General features: G+C 39.4%; 1 protein-coding gene across 2 annotated transcripts in view; it reads right to left on the bottom strand.

Moving 5' to 3' along the window:
- lrfn5a (leucine rich repeat and fibronectin type III domain containing 5a) overlaps positions 1 to 19,329 on the bottom strand; it is a 128,207-nt gene that overhangs the window by 58,999 nt on the left and 49,879 nt on the right. For both annotated transcript variants that reach the window (XM_028565905.1, XM_028565906.1), the window contains exon 2: positions 8,438 to 8,548. The gene's annotated coding sequence lies outside the window, so the exon portion shown is untranslated. The remainder of the gene's footprint in view (positions 1 to 8,437; positions 8,549 to 19,329) is intronic.

The raw sequence follows: 19,329 nt of genomic DNA, 5'->3' as shown, positions 1-19,329 counted from the left end.
TCACACATTGGCGGTGTAGAAAAGCCTCTGGAATTGCTTTTCAGCCATTATGGTGCACTGCAGCTAAAATAAAAATAAAACCACTACAAATAATAAGCAAAATATTATGCAGTATGCAAGGTAAAATGCAGCTTTAATTAGAGCAGAATGACCACAAAATGAACTCAGAAAACACGTGTTATCCTTTAATCTCCACAAGAGAACACATCTCCACCAAAGATCTGAAAAATCCAGCACTATGGTTTGTTAGGAATATGCTGGAGCATCTATTTTTACCACCGAAAAGACAGGGAAGGGAAGATTGCATCAAGGGGTAGAGACAAAGGGGAAGGTAGGTATACAAACTCGATAAAAAAGCCAAGACATATAATGAAGAGACAGAAAAAGAAAGACAATGAAACCTTGTAATGTTAAACCATGGTGCTCAATTAAAAGTAAGGTAGAGAGAAAGACAGAAAGGGAGATGAAGAGTGTAAACAGGCTGAAAGACAACGGAAAGAGATAAGATGTACTTAGAAGGAAGAAGAGGAGGAGAAACAGCAAGGAGAAAACAAAAGTGTGCAAAACAAAGACTTAAGGTATGAAAAAGCGGCAGACATGGTGGTAGAGACGCATTTAGCTTTAGGGAAGGAAGAATGGCATCTGCAAGCTGTCTGACTGAATACATCGGTTTTAAAAGGGAAATGAGGGCAGCTGTGGGAGCACAAATGTGAAGAGTTTGGTGTGCATTAATGAAACGGCTAAATTAAAAAGCACAACAGGGAGTATATCCAACACATTCCTCTTATGGCTGAGTAATACAAATTCACCCAAAGCAATGTGTCTGTGTATTCAGCAAACATTCACATCCAAAATACTTGTACAACACACAAAAACATTAGTGTGTACCAGCTGCAGCTGAGTCACTTAAGGTTGCAACTAGAGATGTTCCGATACCGATACCAGTATCGGTATCGGCTGCGATACTGCCTAAAACGCTGGTATCGGTATCGGGAAGTACTGGAGTTTATGCACCGATCCGATACCACGTAATAAAGCCCTAAAGAAAATCTACATTAAAATAGTTTATTTATGTTCTTTTTCTGTTATAACTGACTGTCAAACTGGAGAATAAAAGAAAGTTTTGGGGCATTCATTGTTTGTGTTTGTTCATGTTTCACAAAGAGTTTAACCTGAGCCAGACCGACAACAAAGATAGAAATCATATCACATCCATACAGGGATAGTAGTATACAGTTGTTAAAACATAATGAAATATAAGACACCCTGGTATCGGATCGGTACTCGGTATCGGCCGATACGCAAGTTCAGGTATCGGAATCGGTATCGGGAAGCAAAAAAGTGGTATCGGGCCATCTGTAGTTGCAACGCCGATAAAGATGGATATTAGGGCTGAACGAGGAACAAGTATACTTGCAGTTTTTCTGCCAGATATTGTGAATACGATTTGATTTGCGTTTTTTTTATTTATTTTTTTAAGTTTAGCTGAAGTTCAATATTCATTATAACATGAGACACCATCAAAACTACTTTAAATGTTTATGCAAGGATGAGAACAGAGAATAGACATTAATTGCCAGCAATAAGTGTTTTTCTTGAGTGTTTACATTGAACTGTCAAACTCACAACATTCATCACAGATGCTAAAGTTATAATAATAATAAAAATAATTACAATAAAAAAATATTATTAGTTTCCTGTAAACTAAAATTTCTGATATGCCAGTTCAATAGCAGCATCTTCATATGGGACCTTCTACAATCATGTTAAATAAAGTAGTAGAAAATAAATGAAAAATCCACTGAAAATGGGACATATCTGGAAACAATCTGTGGTATGTGACATTATTCCAGCATTCATCTTATGAAAAAACGGTAAATATAATAATAAAAAGAGGAATAAAAATTGTTAACTATTGCATATTTGATTAATCGCGGTCTTCACGATTAGCTAATTGCATTCTTTCAAGTCTCGATTTCGATTTGAAAACAATTAATCGTTCCAGACATAATAGATATGCATGTACTCGCATCATCACCAGCAGCATATTGTCAGACAGGTGGAGACAACAGAGAAGACAAAGTGATGGATGTGACGCAGAGAGAAGCAGAGGGAAGTAAAGTTGAAATGATAGAGACAGAAATAGAAAGACAGATGGAGGCTGAGAAGAAGGAAGAAGAAGCAGAGGTGACTGGGGAGATAAGATAAACTTTGACGAAGTCTTTCTTTGAAATGTGCTGGATCGTAGACAGTAAAGAGTTCAACATGTAATCTCTATAAACCTCACTGACTGTGTGGGGGAACTGTATTCTGAATCATACAAGTTACAAGAGTGCACTATATAGTTGAGTTCTGCTGGTAAAATAAACACAAATACTGTGTTTACATTGCCAGGGTTTTTCCTGCCATACGGCTATATGGGTTTTTGCATAATTTCAACCGTATATATATATATATATATATAGCAGTGATTGAATATTACAGTTCTGCTGATTAAATGTTTTGCCTTTCTTTGCTCACAAATATTTCTAAACTAATAATTGCCATACAGTGAATCATACATTTTAAAAGGATAAGGATAGCTCTTTACACAACCATGAATCTAGTTTGTACCATTACAACATAACCTACTGTATTTTGCCATTACCAAACACTATATCCACAGTACTCAGAGAGTGTAATTTCCCCTGCTATTCAATACGTAAAAAAATCAGAGGGCAGCAGGAATTATCATAAGTGCAGGGATGGGTGTTATCACAATTAAAAGTAGAATACTGTATTCTTCGAAGACAATGTCAATTATGATGGATAATATCACCTCGCAGCAAGTTGTGGGATATAAAAAGGCCAATTTAATACATACAGTAGCCATATATAACTGATATAAAATCAGTTAACAACTCAATGAGATTACATCATAGATTAACTTTTGACTTTAACCTTAACTTAAACTCAAAACATGCATCTGTTGAGAGTAATTTTATCTTAATTTAGTTGAATTAACTCATCTGCTTCTCTGCATCTATGTTTATGTAATTATGCTCCCGTTCACTGGTTGATTTCTGTACACATTTTGTCTGAATTTAATTGGCAGTACTGGAGTAATTACATTTTCTGTAACCTTTTGTAACTCAACATGTCTTCACGAGCATGACAACCACAGAGTGAAAACAGAACCAGCCTCTGTCTGTGTCCCTATCCTCACTGTCTCTGTCCATTTTGGTCATGCATCACTGGTTTCTAGCCAGGCTGTGGGCTTTTAGTATAAAATAAACAAGTATGGCTACCCTCACATCCTGTTTTACACACTCCATTTCCTGCGCTGCCTACGGTGAGAGGAAAAACAGAGAGATGGAGAGAACAGCCGAGAATTTTAGAGAGGAAGTCAGAAACAATATGACTTTGTGCGATGTGATGAGGTAGTCATAGAGACAGAAACTCACTTACAATATAAAAGATAACTAAATCCTGAAGGGCATTCTTTGTGAAATACTACTGGATTTCAAATGTAAATGAACAAGAAGAAACTGCCCTAATACAGAAGAAACAAGACGAAAATGAGCAGCGGTGTCTATTTAAGTTTGTTTGTCTAATTTTTAGTGTGCTAGGATCAGTAAATCTTTTTAAAAAATTCTAAGAAGTCCAAAGAAATAAAAAAAATCTCTACTTTTCAGGGTGACCTTGATAATGAGTAAGTTTTTGCTATTGGCAAATCAGCATCTACCTATTTATACATATCCGGATTCCCTGTATGGAGTCCTTCCTGGAGAATGTGCCATGTACTTTATGGCTGAAGGGGCTTATGAAAGGTTTTTGAGAAAAAAGCAATTTTCTTTCCAGTATAAATAGTCTATTAAAATGTGTATTGGTGTTGGACATGGCTGAGTTGCCATGTTTTTTATGTCTTGTATTTTATTTTATTTTTTTATCTTCTGATGTCTTGTTTTTTCTTATCATATTAAGTTTTAGCAAATGTATATGTACTGTAACTATTCTGCACCAAATCTTTAAAAAAAATACTTTGACTGTGACATTGGTTTAAAGACCTGCCTGGTCAACTGTACTGTACAATGTCATTAAACAATGTTAAAAGTCTAACATTTAACGCAATGTTAGCGCAAATCATGAGTCAACTGTTTTTATATATATATATTTTTGTTTCAAGTAATTTTCTTATAATGCATCGCACACATCTAATGCCATATCAAATTGCATCTGTAATCTTTTGTGCATCTTATATGCGGTATCTGTGTCATGCTGGGAGTGGTGTGTAAGTGTGTCTGCTGCTGCTGACCAAGGGAAAACAATGAGAAAGAAAATAGCCCTTTGGAAGTGTTCAGCATGACTAACAACTGCACATAAACCCAAAAGAGGAAGAGAGAGTTTTAAGCATGACTAACTGAATACCTTGGGGTGTGTGTCTTAAGTATTTGCATTTCCTCTCATGTATGAATTATCTTCCTCCCCTTGCATTCTTCCCTTTTACCTCTCCTCTCCAGAGAGCAGGGGAGACTGCTCTCCCCACCCTTCCTCACACCTGTTATCCCACAGGGCCAGAGGCAAAGCAGGGGGAAAAGGTTAGCTTGGTGACTAAGGCCTGGCTGGCCCTCGGCAGGTCTCAGCTGCCAAACTCCCCTGAGGGATCCAGGCATGCTTTCAACTGTCTGGGAGAGAGAGCAAACACTCTCACATACACACACACAGACACACACAGAGCCTGGTAAGATTATCATCACACACACACACACACACACACACACACACACACACACACACACACACACACACACACACACACACACACAAACAAACAATTGGAGGAAAGCAGGAGATGAGAGAGGATTGAAGAGGAGAAGAAAGATAAGATGTGATCTAGAAATATGAAAATGAGGGGAAACAAAATACAGGAATGAAGATGCAAAGGGAAGAAATGTGGAACTTTGATTTTATATTTTAAGGAACAAAAGGAGAGCGCAAAATGAAAAAAATATGGTAGGTGTAAGGAAGAAGGGGAGAAACAGGAGAAGAAAATATAAAAAAAAGCATTAGAGGTAAGAGAAGAAAGTGATGGTTCTCTGGAAGATTTGAAATAGCGAAGAATAGGCGAAAGAGAAAAGGGAGAGAAATTGTGAGTTAATCTGCACCTTATAGGGCCAACTGTGAAGAGGGTGATGGAAAGGTCAAACCCATCCAACCACTCTTTCATTCATCTACTTCCACTTCACGTACTCTTTCCCGACATCCGTCAATCCATTCTGAACTCCTTGTACTTTCAGTCATTCATTCATCCCTCTCTCCATCTTGTCCCTTTTAATGCGTTCTCCCTTTCCTCCATCCATCCATCCAGGCCTCCATTCATCAAAGTGAGTAAGGGACAGAGGGAGACTTGACTTTGATCTGTTTTGCTGAGCAGTTAAGGGCTTCAGCACACACACACACACACACACACACACGCACACACACACACACACACACACACACACACACACACACACACACACACACACACACACACACACACACACAGGGGTGATCCAGCTCTAAAGAGAGCATTAATTAAAGTTGCTCTCAGAAGCTGGAGGGTTGCGGGTTGAATCCCCCCATTGGCGTATAGGCCTCTGAATGAACTCCAAAGCATTTATATGTGTGGCACTTTGTTCATTAAAAAAAGATAAAACAAACAGAGGCTGCTGTTTGATCTCTCATCTCTCTCCTGTCTGCCTCGGCATCTCTCACTCCCTCTCTCTCCTCTCTCTCCCTTAAGCAACCTGAGCCCTCTCTAACCCTCAGTGTGTCTGCACATTCACAAGGAAGGATGATTGAAAGGTCCTGAAAAGAAAGAGAAGACAGGTGGACAGAAACACAAACACGCACCCACCCACATGCACGTATGCACCCACCCACCCACACACACACACACACACACACACACACACACACACACACACACACACACACACACACATATATATATATATATATATATATATATATATATATATATATATATGTAAAAATCGCTTTCCAAAATTAACCCTGACACACATGCATGCATTCGTCCAACCCATGAGCCCTAGCTAATGTGATGTGAGAATCTTCCACCTCTAGCTATGATTATATCTAAGCAGACACCGGTTATATGCATACGTGTGAGATTTGTGATGGGCACAGTGGAATTTGCATGTGCCTGAGGAGATGTTACAATGTATAGCCCACACACACATACACATACTGTGTATCTCATCCTCCATTTCTGCTTGAATTAATCCACTGGGGTACGTAGTGCTAAGGTTGAAAATATACAAAGATTACAGATTAAGTAATAATTCACATTTCACATTAATAGATAGATAGATAGATAGATAGATAGATAGATAGATAGATAGATAAAAATTTCACGATTCAATATCGATTTTTAGGCTCAAGATTCGATTCAAAATCGATTTTCGATTAAAAAACGATTCACAGTATGTAAATGTAGTTCCTTTTCCCATGTGATTGCAGTTGAAATACAATTTAAAAGAAAAGAAACTTATAAACTTATATTTCTTTATATGTCTTCATACAAAAATAAAAACTTTTGCAGCTAAAAACTGCACCAAGCTTTGGCCAGCTTTCAAATACATTTAATTCACGTATAAAATAAAACTGTTAAATAAAAAGAGCATTTCGTTCAGAGTTCGGTGGGAGTTTAGAGCATTGAAAGAGAGCGCGTTGGTTTACTGGCACGTTAGGTACTTTAGGTTGTTGTTCGTCCACGTCTTTAATGTTAATCTCTGGGTGATGCCGTACCATGTGAGTTCTCAAGTTTGTGGTGTTTCCAAAATACTTGACTTTCGCTTTGCAAAGCCTGCATATAGCATGATTCCAATCAAGTTCCGTTTCCCCTCGAGGTTATAAAAGCTGAAATGTGCCCAAACTCTCGCCTTCAATGAGGATGGAGCAGGTTGAATAATTCTTTCTGTGAGGTTTGCCATTGTTAAGGCCGACTAAACTATTTCTGTTGCACTCGTTCTTCTTTTGATTATAACAAGTGCCCAGGTGTCAGTGTGAATTTGACGCAGCGCCATCTATGGGAATGGCGAGCTAACTCATTTCAGGACAATAGTATACAAAAAAAAAAAAAAAAAAAAAAAAACATTTGTATCACACAGGTGTGATACGAATGTGAATCGATTTTGTTGCACACCCCTACTAGCCAGTTATACTAAAAAAATATATATTGTATAGCCTTTTTTGTCAAACCTTTTTAAATCCCTTTTTTTCTAATATATTTTTTTGGCTGTTTAACTGATAGTATGAATTGGTCAAAAATAGTATTGTCGGTTAACACTGAAACGGTTAATTATTAACATCCGTAAGTTTTGACTCTCTCTTCATTTGCCCACCCAGTACATTCTAATCCCCCCCCTCTCTCTCCCCACTTTCTCCCCCTTCCCTTCCTCCTGCCTCTTTCTAGCTGAGTTCAGCAGTCAGCTACATCCCAGAGGGATGTATCGAGGATAGAAGTGTAGATCTAACAGCCAGCTAAAGAAAGGAAAAGGGAGAGCAGGCTAGGGAAGAGAGAAAGAGAGAGTGAGAGAGAGATAGAGAGAGCAGATCAGCAGCAGAGTCTCAGGGGGTAAGAGGGTTAGAGGTGGATTCCTGGCAGAGAAAGCCTATATGAAGATGACATGCCTCCATGCTCCCGCCTGGAGAACATTAGTGAGGAGATAAGAGATGATGAGAAAGGAAGGGTGGGATAAAAAAGTAGGTGAGAATGAGACACATGTGAAGATGTCTTAATAAAAAGGAAGAGCCATCATGCCATTGGTCCGACCTCAAGCCTGTCTGGTTCTTACTAAAGTGGGCCAGCTTGATTTCCACAGCAGAGCCTGATACAACCTGAGTTTCAATGAGTCCAATTTCCACGGCAAACTCACAGAGGACTAAATAACACTAGTCCGGTTTCCACTACACTAACTATAAACTAAGCTAGCCTGTCACCCAGATGACAAATCGAAAATCTGCTGCTTTGACCCAGATGTAGCTTGTCTTCCTTGACCACTGTGACTCAGACTCTGCTAAATAGTGTCAGAGCCCAGGTTCTGCTACCAAGAAAAAGAGACTAGTCTGGTCTTTCCTGTCAGTGTGAATTTGACGCAGCGAGCTAACTCATTTCAGGACAATAGTTTACAAAACAAAAAAAATAAAAACTCATAAATAAATCTCAGTATGGAAGAGTTTAGTCCCAGGAGGAACAAACTTTTATTACAAGCCTCCACAGCACAAGTGTAGTATAAGAACTGCAAACAGAGGGGAAGCAGCTAGCATTAGCTTACAGACTTGAGAGTGGTATCAATCTTCTAATCTAACTCTCAGTGAGAAAGCAAATCAGTGTCAAACTACACACCTTCAGGTAACTCCATTAAAAATCACACCCAAAAAAGTACCTTACCTTCAGAGATGTAAAAGCGGATAACACTCTGCTTCAGGATTCACATGTTATCACGGCTATAACATCATGGATGAGGGTAAACGTCCAAAATCTTCTTTCTGGTTTCACTCACTACAGAACAGGAAACAGAGGAAAATAGGTATTCAATATTGGATTCAGAAAGAAATAATTAATAAAAAAAGAAATAAATTTCTTTTTTTTTTTTTTAAACGATGTCAATCACCTTCTGTATCTCCACACCACAAACTGTAACATTTATAGTGTATTTGTAGTACTTATCCTTTTTATTTTTTAACTTGGCTTACAGCACGGTACAGGTTACAAGCTGTACAGGGTTCTCTGGCACTGACTGTGTTCAAAGCATCTAATTATTAATCAACTGCTTGGTTGGCCTTTAACTGAGAACAAAAGCGCTGCAACTGTGCACCATTGAACCAAGTGGAGGTGCGAGCACATGTGACCAACCCTCATCTCCTCCACCCACACACACATACACACACACACACATACACACGCATGCACACACACACACAGGCCTCGCATGCTGTTGCTACTGGATGTCAATGCCTTGAACAACACTTGCCATTGATCTAAAGATATCCGTCTTCCTTCCTTCATCCTTCTGCTCTTTTCCCCTTTTCCCTTCCACCTGTTTCTATTCATCCTCTCACCCATCTTTTCTTTTTTATCCTATTTTCCCATTCAGATTTTTCTCCTCTCCTACCCTGTCCATGATTCATGTCTTCCTAATATCCCTGCCTCCCTTATGTTTTATTTTTCAGCTTTTCTCCTTCAAAGGATAGAGGACACAGCTGAAACAAAGGCTGCTTCTATACCAGCTGAGCCAGCAGGATGGAGGGAGGGAGGGAGGAAAGGAGGGAAGGATGATCAAAATGAGGCAAGGAGGAAAAGAATGAGGGCAAAGAGTAAAGTGGAAGGGAGGGTGACTAGGACAGGACTGAAGAGAGCAAGCATGGGGATGGCAATGGTGAGAGAAGAAGGGGGGGGGCCCTGAAGACAGGGAGGGATGTTACCAAAAAAAGCAGGAGGATGGAGGGACGTAGAGAAAGAGGAAAAGGGAGATGAATGTGAAAGTAAAAAAAGAGAAAGACGGAAGAGGATGAAGATAGATGCAAAGGAGAGTTAGAAATTGCTCTCACATCAATAGTGTGGTGGTGTCTAGTTTCAGCAGGATCTCACACAAACACAAAAACACACACACACACACACACACACACACACACACACACACACACAAACACAAAGAGTTATCACAGTCAGCCAATAATGAAATCTGCCTTGAGCAGCACAAACACATACACTCCATTTTATCGCGTGCAGAATGTGTACCTCTCCTCTATCTGCCCATTGGATTGCTATCAAACATTATTTATCATTGTGATATCATTAATTGAATTATTGGACATATCAGACAACACAACTTTAAAATACCGGATAGATGGCCACAGTAGATAGATAGATGGATAGATGGATAGATGGATAGATAGATAGATAGATAGATAGATAGATAGATAGATGGCATGAACTGAATGATGGATAAGATCTGTGATTTATTAATTCCCCTTCTCTGAATATGACCTTGGCAAAACGCAAAAGCCATAACTAAAATGATACGGTGGTAAAATAGAGCCTCTTTGTCAGCAAATCTGCCAAGAGTAGCAAAAGCGATTGACTGGTGTTAATATGCAGGACCACACCCTGTACTGCGTGCAAGGCCATGAGCTTCACATCAGCTGGGCACTGGGAACAGAGATAGGCACCTACTGTATACTGTGAATTCAGCAACCTAATTTTGCTCGTTGAGTTTTGTTTTTGTTAACATGCCTTGCAGCCAAATAACACACATTACTGAATGATTGATTGATTTCCTTTTCTAATTATCCTTCTCCAAATGTGTTTATTTCTGAACTACTTCAAGATTTTAACTGATGTTCCGCCCTCAATATGACCCTGAAAGGAGCACGATAACAAACACAAAGTGGAAACAAATTTGCCTGCACAGCAGAAACTAGTCCAAGGCCATTATGTAACTCCACACCATACTTTGTTGCGGCAGCTATTTACAGACACTAACAGACAAACCTAATCTCACTGACTGTATCTCACCTCTCTGTGCTTGAACTATACTAGTTGTATGTCTACCTTTATAAATAACAAAAGCTTTTGTATCCACAGAGGTCTTGAGCGAGCCACCATTAAACTTGTGCTTCACTAATCCGACAATTGCAGCAGCAGCATTAAACTTTGATGAAATCCATAACAGCACAAAGCATTAAAGCTGCACCAGATAATCATTACATAAACTGTGGGTCAATGCGCCGTTTCTTGTAGATTCCCAATGGCTAAACAACATTCATGCAGTCTAATGAGCCTGCATCCCCAAGATGAGACTACATTTACTTTGTTTTGGTTCTGGTCTGGACTTCGCAAGAGTGCATGTATCCTTTAATGAGCACTGGAACCTGGGGTGACATGCCACAGTAGCTTCACTCAACATGGGTTCCTGATGATGATGAAAGCTTTAAAGAATCCCCACATGAAAGAACAATCACCATTCTGTCTACAGGCAAATGTCTCCTAAAAATAATCACTTTCAATAATTAAATATCTTATCTAACTCCAAACTAGAAAAAAAAGCTAAAACTAGGCTGTGCAGCTGCAGGAATTACAGCTTTTTTTATTCTTTACTATGATAGTATGACTCTACTGGCATCATACATTTATGTTTCACGCTGTCAAAATCGAGGATGTGTATCACCCAATTATCGCAGCATGATATCATGCACAGGGTTATACAGATTTGACAGTGTAAGACAAGGTGCATTGTAGCACATATCTTACCAAATGGCACCATGTTTTTGTTTTTCGTTTTACTCAGTTTGAGTAGCCTATACTGTATTAAGATATGATCCCTTAATGACAGCGATCTGTGAGGAAAGGAGCATATGTGTTATTATTCCAAGAAATTACATTTAAAGTGTTTTAAGTCAAGACACTAACATGACTTTCTCATGGGCCCAGGCCAACTAGCATTAGCCGCGCTGGTACTTCTACAGCTTAATCTGGGTGGGGAAAAGTACTCCCTCATTACCACCACTGAGGTGCCCTTGAGTGGCCAGCAGATCAGACTGTGGTTGTACCGGGCAGCTTCCAGGTATGAATGTGTAACTGTGTGAATGTGACAGGTTGTCGTTGCAAATGAGAATTTGTTCTCAATCGACTTACCTGGATAAATAAAGGTTAAAAAAATAAATAAAATACAAACATGCATATATATGGATGTGAAACAAGTCCTAAAATCTCTGCAGCTCATTTGGTGCATATAGCTGCATAGATGCAAAACTGTCAAGCATAACAAACACTATGTATGTATGTATGTATGTGTGTGTGTTTGCAATTGTCTGTCTGTGTACAGCACTGCACTGCATATTCACAGCTTAAGCTTTCTGTTCTATCCAGTACTGTAAAGTGGGAATTCATGACTGCGCCTTCTATTCATTCCAAAGCTTATCAATAGAAAACAGGAGCAGAGTTTAATAGACTTTTGTAAATATTGCACTATCCATCAGAAAACTACAAGGGAACCTACAATGAACTGATTCATATTAGGCAATATTAGTAGTGGTCATATTTTAAAGTTCTTCGAAGGCCCCTCTGAGCTTGCCAGAAGCTTCAGAGTAGCTGCACTCCATTCTGCTCTATTGTCTTTTCCTTCGACCAAACAGGGGCTAGAATAAATAATGCAGCATTGTAAATACCACAGGTAAGCAGTTTCCTAGATGAGACAACATGCAGAGTTTGTGATCTGTGCTTATGTGATATTTACCAAATTCACCAGTGGAACAGATGTACAAACAAGTCGCTGAAGGCCTACGTGTTGGCGCCTGAATAAAAAAAACTGAATATTGATATAAACAAGCCGTTTTCTTTTGATTTCAGTTTGGATACACTTTAGTATTAGATAAAACAACAGTGCACTGCAATGTTTTTTTTGGAAAAATGTCTGATTTTGGTTTAAAAATAATGTTTGTTAAGTACTGTACAGTTTCATAACAGTTACCAAGTGCCACTGCAAACTAACAAATCAAACAATAATAAGACATATGGTGGTGCATCTCACATATTAACAGAGACACTATAAAAAGAAAAAAGCATTTAACTCATTCTCTATAATGTAGCAAAGAATTAGCGGAGAGTGGATTTTGATCCAGGCTGAGTCAACAAATGTCACATGCCATCTGATCATGAGGTAGTTTTTTTTGTATCTGTTATTGGAGAATTATTATCACCTGTGCTGACACACAAACACAATCAGCACAGGGCAACAGTCATGCACAAAGTAAAAGAATGTTGGCATATACTGTATAATAACTACTTTTTGTAAAAAACTAAATATTTTCACTTCTTCCTTTAGATCACGTGTCAAACTCAAGGCCCGTGGGCCAAATCCGGCCCCTTGTAGATTTAGATCCGGCCCGTATATCAATTTGGGTTCACAATACATTTTGGCCCGCCTAGTTGTGCACCAAACCAAAATCCCAGGAAAGTGTTTTTTTAAGCTGCAATTATGTGACATTCAAAGCAGAATATGGCAGATTTGCTGACTCTGAGACTCAGAAATTCCCCCAGAAGGAACTCTTTTGATGACTTTTGTAGACAAAAAGCGTACTAAAATGTTGAAAAAAGCAACAAATTTACTAAAAGGTGACAAATGTCTGACAAAGCCACAAAAACATCGGAAAAAACTACAAAAATTGGGAAAAAAGCTATCAGAATGTTAAAAAAAAAGTGACATGCAGTAACAAAAGCATGTCAATAAATTCTACATGTCCGGCCCTTGGTGTGATTCTCTTTTTCCAGTGTGGCCCCTAGTGAAAATGAGTTTGACACCCCTGCTTTAGATAAATGCATTTTTTCAGTTCTACTACTCTTGGCCTGAAGGCACCATTTTATTATGACCATAAAGATGCTAATTATATTGTGTTCATAAATATTTCTTTTAACATTCTCCACATTTACACCTGTATTCTTTGCTGATGCAAACCCCCATGTCCCCTTAGCAACAATAAAGATTGCACTGACTCAGCTTATATCACAAATGTGTTATCTTTGCAGACCAAGAGGTAAAGGATGCAGGTTGCTAAGTGTATACAGGGATTTAGTAAATTTAATTAGTGCAGTGGTATGTTAGAGTCAAACCCTCTCAGTAGTAACAGAGCACAGTATGGAAACTCCCACACATTTACTCCTCCAGTTACTCTGACACAGCACAGAGCACTTACATAACTGAGGTGTGGTCCATCAGTGGAGGCTATGCAACTCAGCGTGTGTGAGAGAATCTGTGCCCTGAATATGCATACTGATTTTTAGTGAGCAAATGTGGGTGTAACTTTGCACGAAAGCTACAACTTGAACCAGCTGTTGAACTGGATTCTAATGCAAGGCTACAGCCTTCGCTGTAGCCGCCCCTAACTTATGGAACGGCTTACCCTTTCATATTAGAACTGCCCCCACTTCAAATCACTGTTAAAAACACATCTTTTTTTTTTTTTTAGCTTTTATTTCGAGTTGATGATATCATTACCTTTTATTCTTTTTCTTTGTGATATACTCTGTATTTCAATTATTGTGTTATTGTTGTATTTTACCTTGTAAAGCACTTTGGTCAACATCAGTTGTTTTAAATGTGCTATATCAATAAATTGACATTGAAAATGACATTGACATGGTCTTTGAACAAACACATGCATGCACACACACACACACACACACACACACACACACACACACACACATCAAAACAATGACATCAGTATTAGATAACACAACAAACACCAGCTGAGGCTATGTTTGAATGCAGCTCAGTAAGCCAGTAACTGGCAAAGTGCTGATTTACATATTGTCAGACTACAGAAGTGTGTACTGTGGGAAAATAGATAGCAGCAGTAGTGCATTGACTTGGACTTGGCAACAGCTGATACCATCTCTGGATTTGCAGTATTTTGTAATTTGACTACGCTAAAGCAAACCAAGAAATGACATGGACATTGTTTTTCTTCAAATGCTATTTACACCACACCATACCACACTGCAGTTACTTAATTTCAACATATTCACCAGCTATGGTCACAATGCAACCACTATTGTAACAATCTACTGTATTTCATTACAAAACTAATCAGTGCATTGGTCTAACCAAACTTTACCAGGGCTGTGACTAACATTTACAAGTGTTACAGAATCACCACAGTTCACATACCACTTATGTCTGCACCTAAATGCATGATGATCCATGCAAACGAGGGTTGTGCCGATGGACGATATCATCGTCTATCGTGATGGCTGGCCGACATAACGATGGAGAGCCACCATCGTGATGCCACGCCCCCCACCCTGTCAGACACACACTAATCCTAGTCGCGGGCACTGGATGGGAAATTGACAACTGCGTCGGTCTTAAACTAGCAAAGACACTTGCGTTAGGCTTTGCGCTGCGCCGGGTGCAAGATAGGGCCCCTTAAGTGGAAGCTACTTACGTGCAACCTATTTGTGAAAAAGACCATCGCTTTGAGCATTGGCTGTAGTGATACATTCTCTCTCTCTCTCTCCCTGTCAGTTCTAGCTCGCTCTACCTGCTAGTAACGTTGGACACAGCGGTCACGAGTGAGAGAGAAAAGGCATTAATGTGGAACGCTATCACACTTTCCTTTCTCCCCTCATTGGACTAAGTTTGTCAACACTACTGTGTGCGTGCATCAATAAGTAAGTCTGAGGTCCTGTAGGTACGGGACGGTGTTATGTAGGATTTATGAATGTACGTTAGCAACAGTAGGCTAATTCACGAGGGTGCCATTTTATGTGTGAGCTAATATTGCGCATCTGTTCATGTGCGCTGCAAGAGTTATGTTTCTGTTTACTGAATGCGCTATTCAGTGCAAATATAACAGAGAATGTAGTTTAATCCCAGTAACTAGATTAGGTTATTACTGTCGCTCTGTTCAAGGCAAACGTTCCACTGTACTGTCGTTACGCAGATCACGGAGATGTGGTCAAGTTGGAATTTACTGCCTCTATCAGCAGGCGGCAGCATAGCCATGTTATACTGTCTATGTACAGAGGGCATTTAAATGTATGTCTGATCGTTTCTATGTTAACTGTTAGCCCATAGTAGTAGAAAAAAATATTTATGTAAAGAGATATAGTAAAATAAAAAGTGCTTATTTTCCATTATTATTATTATCCACACCCTCACAGTTTGCTTTTTTATATCACATAGCTCTGTGCAAAAATGTAAACACCAGATGATAACATACCATGTGTGTGTGTTTGTATGTATGTATGTATGTATGTATGTATGTATGTGTGTGTGTGTGTGTGTGTGTGTGTGTGTGTGTGTGTGTGTGTGTGTGTGTGTGTGTCTGTGCGCGCGCGTGCATGCGTGTTGTGGCTCCAGCTGGAACATCTTTCATCTCTGCATTTGTCATTCTTTCTTACCTTATACCTCCATCTCTGTTACTGCTGCCCACCCCTCCTCTGTCTGTCTCTCTCTCCACCTATCTATCTTTCCATCCATCTCTGCCCACCCAACTCCCTCTCCCTTCCCATCATCCCTCACTGCAGGTTGACTCTATCCACCCCCTTAGCTGTGCTGTCAAGGTGAAAACCCAAAGTACGTCGGAGGAAGATCAAACCCCTCTTTGTATTGAATGTATCAAGATTTAAAACCGCAGTCAAAATATCTAACTGTATAGCATTTCTTATCATTATATTTTATTTTACTGTTTCCTAATGGTGAATCACATTTGCACTTTGAGCAACATTGAGGAATTAATACGGGTGATGCATAAGACAAAGGGAGAGTGAGATGTTAATGGAGGTAATGTGTGCATGCATGAGAAGAAAATCTCTACTGTCTGTCGAACTACCTGACAGATATAACACACAGCTCCACTAAGGAAAGCACGGTGAAAGAACAAGATTATGTGTAGTTAGATTATTTATACCAGAGTGTACTGCACTGCAAAGGCCGAACAGTAACTACAGAGAGAGACTAAAGTGGAGAAAAACAGGTTGTCAGGCTGACAAATTATGTGACATATTGACATGTGTTTATGTATTCATTGTATACCTTGTGTAGCTTTTTAGGCAGACAGTTTTACACAAATACACCCATCCTGCTAAGCTAGTTACTTCTTACAAGCAATATATGTTGTTTCTATCATGACTTAGTTTAGCTACTGCCTTATTTAGTTATTGATACTGTATAGTTGCCAATATGCAGGTTTGTTGAACCTAGAAATTACAGCAAAAAACATGTACATTTAGCTTTAAGACTAGCCAGCTTGTATCCCGTTGAAAGAGAGTGTGGTAAATGTAAGGGCTCTGGAGTCTATGCATAGCCAAGCCAAAGTGCAGTAACTGCAGCCTGAGCAGCAATACAAAGCCACAATTCACTTACTCCACAGTTTAAGTGCAGTTAGGCTACTGCAGTTGGGCTTGCTTCATGGATACATGTTGTTTACACAGAAATCATGATTTTTTTAATATTGAATAATAGTTCTTATATAGTAAAACAGATGTCAAAAGGCAGAGTCAGGTCGTGACTCAGTTTCCACGACTTACGTAGGCCAGTACCTGCCTTTAGCCTTTGTATAGCCTAAAGGCTAGGTGAGTGTGTATTAAGCAGAGGATTGCTCCATTCCACTAGCAGACAAATAATCCCAGAGCCCTCAGAGCCCCTTTAAACACATAATCCTATATTATATTCCAGATGAGAAACAACTGTAATCAAGGCAATCTGTTAACTGGAAATTCAAAGCCATTCCTTCTTAGATACAAACATACAACACTGGCATGACTTGCAGGCTCTGCACTTCAACTACACAACAAAGGGGGCATGCATCTTCCTTGGGTCACGAAGCTAGTATTTCACCTTCCACAAATGGCTCCCAAAAATAACAGAGGCGGTGAATGTAAGAATGTCAAACAAGTAAGCCATTTCAAACTTTACCATCACTCCTACACACATGCACATTCAGCACAGACACACAGTAGAAAAGCACTTAGTGCAAGCAGGGCTTCCTCTAAAATCCCATTGCTAGCGACTTAGCCCCACTTAAGCTCCTTTCACACCAACAGAGGCAGCAAAAAAGATGCGCTGCAAAAGGCCACCCTGCTGGTTTTAGAGCCTTTCACAGTGTCCCATTGAAAAACCAACGAACACCACAAAATGCTGCTACGCCTTTTGGTTGAAAACCCGGAATATTCGATTTGAAGTACTTTTAAAGTGAAAACCCTCTGACATATGTTGATGGTTTTGCTTTGCTTGAGTTGACTACGCACTGAGGAGGATTTGGAACACAATGGGCCTGTATCACAAAGGGCCTGTGAATAAAGAGTCAAGAATGCAGCTGGTTATTCTCATTTCCATTCAGTTTTGTAGCAGCAGACAGAGATGTATGCCTCATACAGCATGACAATGTTCTTGACCAAAAAGGAAGACTTTTTTTTTTTCTTTTTCTTTCATCTTTACCCCATTTACAAGATGCTTTGCTTCTTCTTCACAAATTATAGATCACAAGTTATACAAATACACAGATTATACATGAATATGTGTGATGCCTCTGCTTTTGTATCTCTGTCTGGACATTGAAGCACCTTCCTCATTGATTTATAATATATTAAAGTGAATGAACATGCGTTTAGTATCCCCTCAGTAAGACGGTTGCTGTTGTGTACAATAAGCAGCCTGGTCTCACAGAATTCCGTGAAATGATCACGAACTGTTAACACCGCATTACGTGGAGGTGGCCCGGAATTTGTGAAAATTCCATGTGGCCACCACGGAAAACAATGCCAATGTAAAGTCAATGAGAAGATGACGTAGCATTAGGAGCGACTACGGTAGCGAGTAGTATGAAAGCCCAAAAATCCGTGTAAGGAGGTTGGTTGGGGTGGTGGATGGGTCAAACACAGGACTTTCACCCAGGAGACCGGGGATCGTGTCACGTTTCCTAAACCCAACCGTAACCGTCCCGTTCTTCTTTTCCTAAACCCAACCGTCTCGTTGTTGTCCCTCGTCCCGTTTTTCTGTTCCTAAACCCAACCGTCGTTGGAGACGTAAGCCCATCCACGACCTTTTCCTTAACTTAAGGGGCTTTTAAGTGTTCATTTCACGGAATTCTTCCAGGGGCCCATCACGGAATGTTTTGCGATTCCGTGAAACTGCCACAGATTTTTTGAGTTAAGGGGCCGTGTTCATTTCACTGAATTCTGTGAGATCAGGTTGCAATAAGGTTTGGGTTTTAATGAATCCTTCCTCTTTACAGACAGGTTTAAAGATTGTGATTACTGTGGATCAGATCAGAGTTCAGCCTTTCAAATTTGGTGGCAGTATTAACATTACCCAAAGCTGTTGCTAAGAAACTGGTAAACCACTGTTAGAAAACCTCTCTATAACATTCATATCATATTTTGGTTTTTTACTGCTTTAATACTGCATAGTTAACCTTTCATTACACTTGAGTTTTTATGTGTTATGCAGGTAATGCCAATCACGTTCAAAGTAAGTTATAGATCGGAATTATTATGTGTTTTTTTAGTTTTTTTTAGCTACTAGCTAATTGGTGCCAGAACTTTAAATTGCTAATGCAATACAATACAAATCTGCATGTGTCCAATCCTCCCATGAGAGTATTTTGGTATGTTACATGTTTTCTGACAATCTGCTGACAGACAGCGATGCACATTACATTCAAAGATGCACAGAGCGACAACATTAATCTGTGAAAGGGTGGCAGATTGTTGATCAATACCAGTGACTCAACAATTTCTTGGCCAAGTGCTGAGATGTCTGGTGTTTAAATTAATTC

Source organism: Perca flavescens, chromosome 20 (assembly GCF_004354835.1).
Source record: "Perca flavescens isolate YP-PL-M2 chromosome 20, PFLA_1.0, whole genome shotgun sequence".
In the NCBI taxonomy this organism is placed as follows: Eukaryota; Metazoa; Chordata; class Actinopteri; order Perciformes; family Percidae; genus Perca; species Perca flavescens.
The sequence above is the reverse complement of the archived record's forward strand: the minus strand, read 5'-3'. Positions and strand labels throughout refer to the sequence as shown.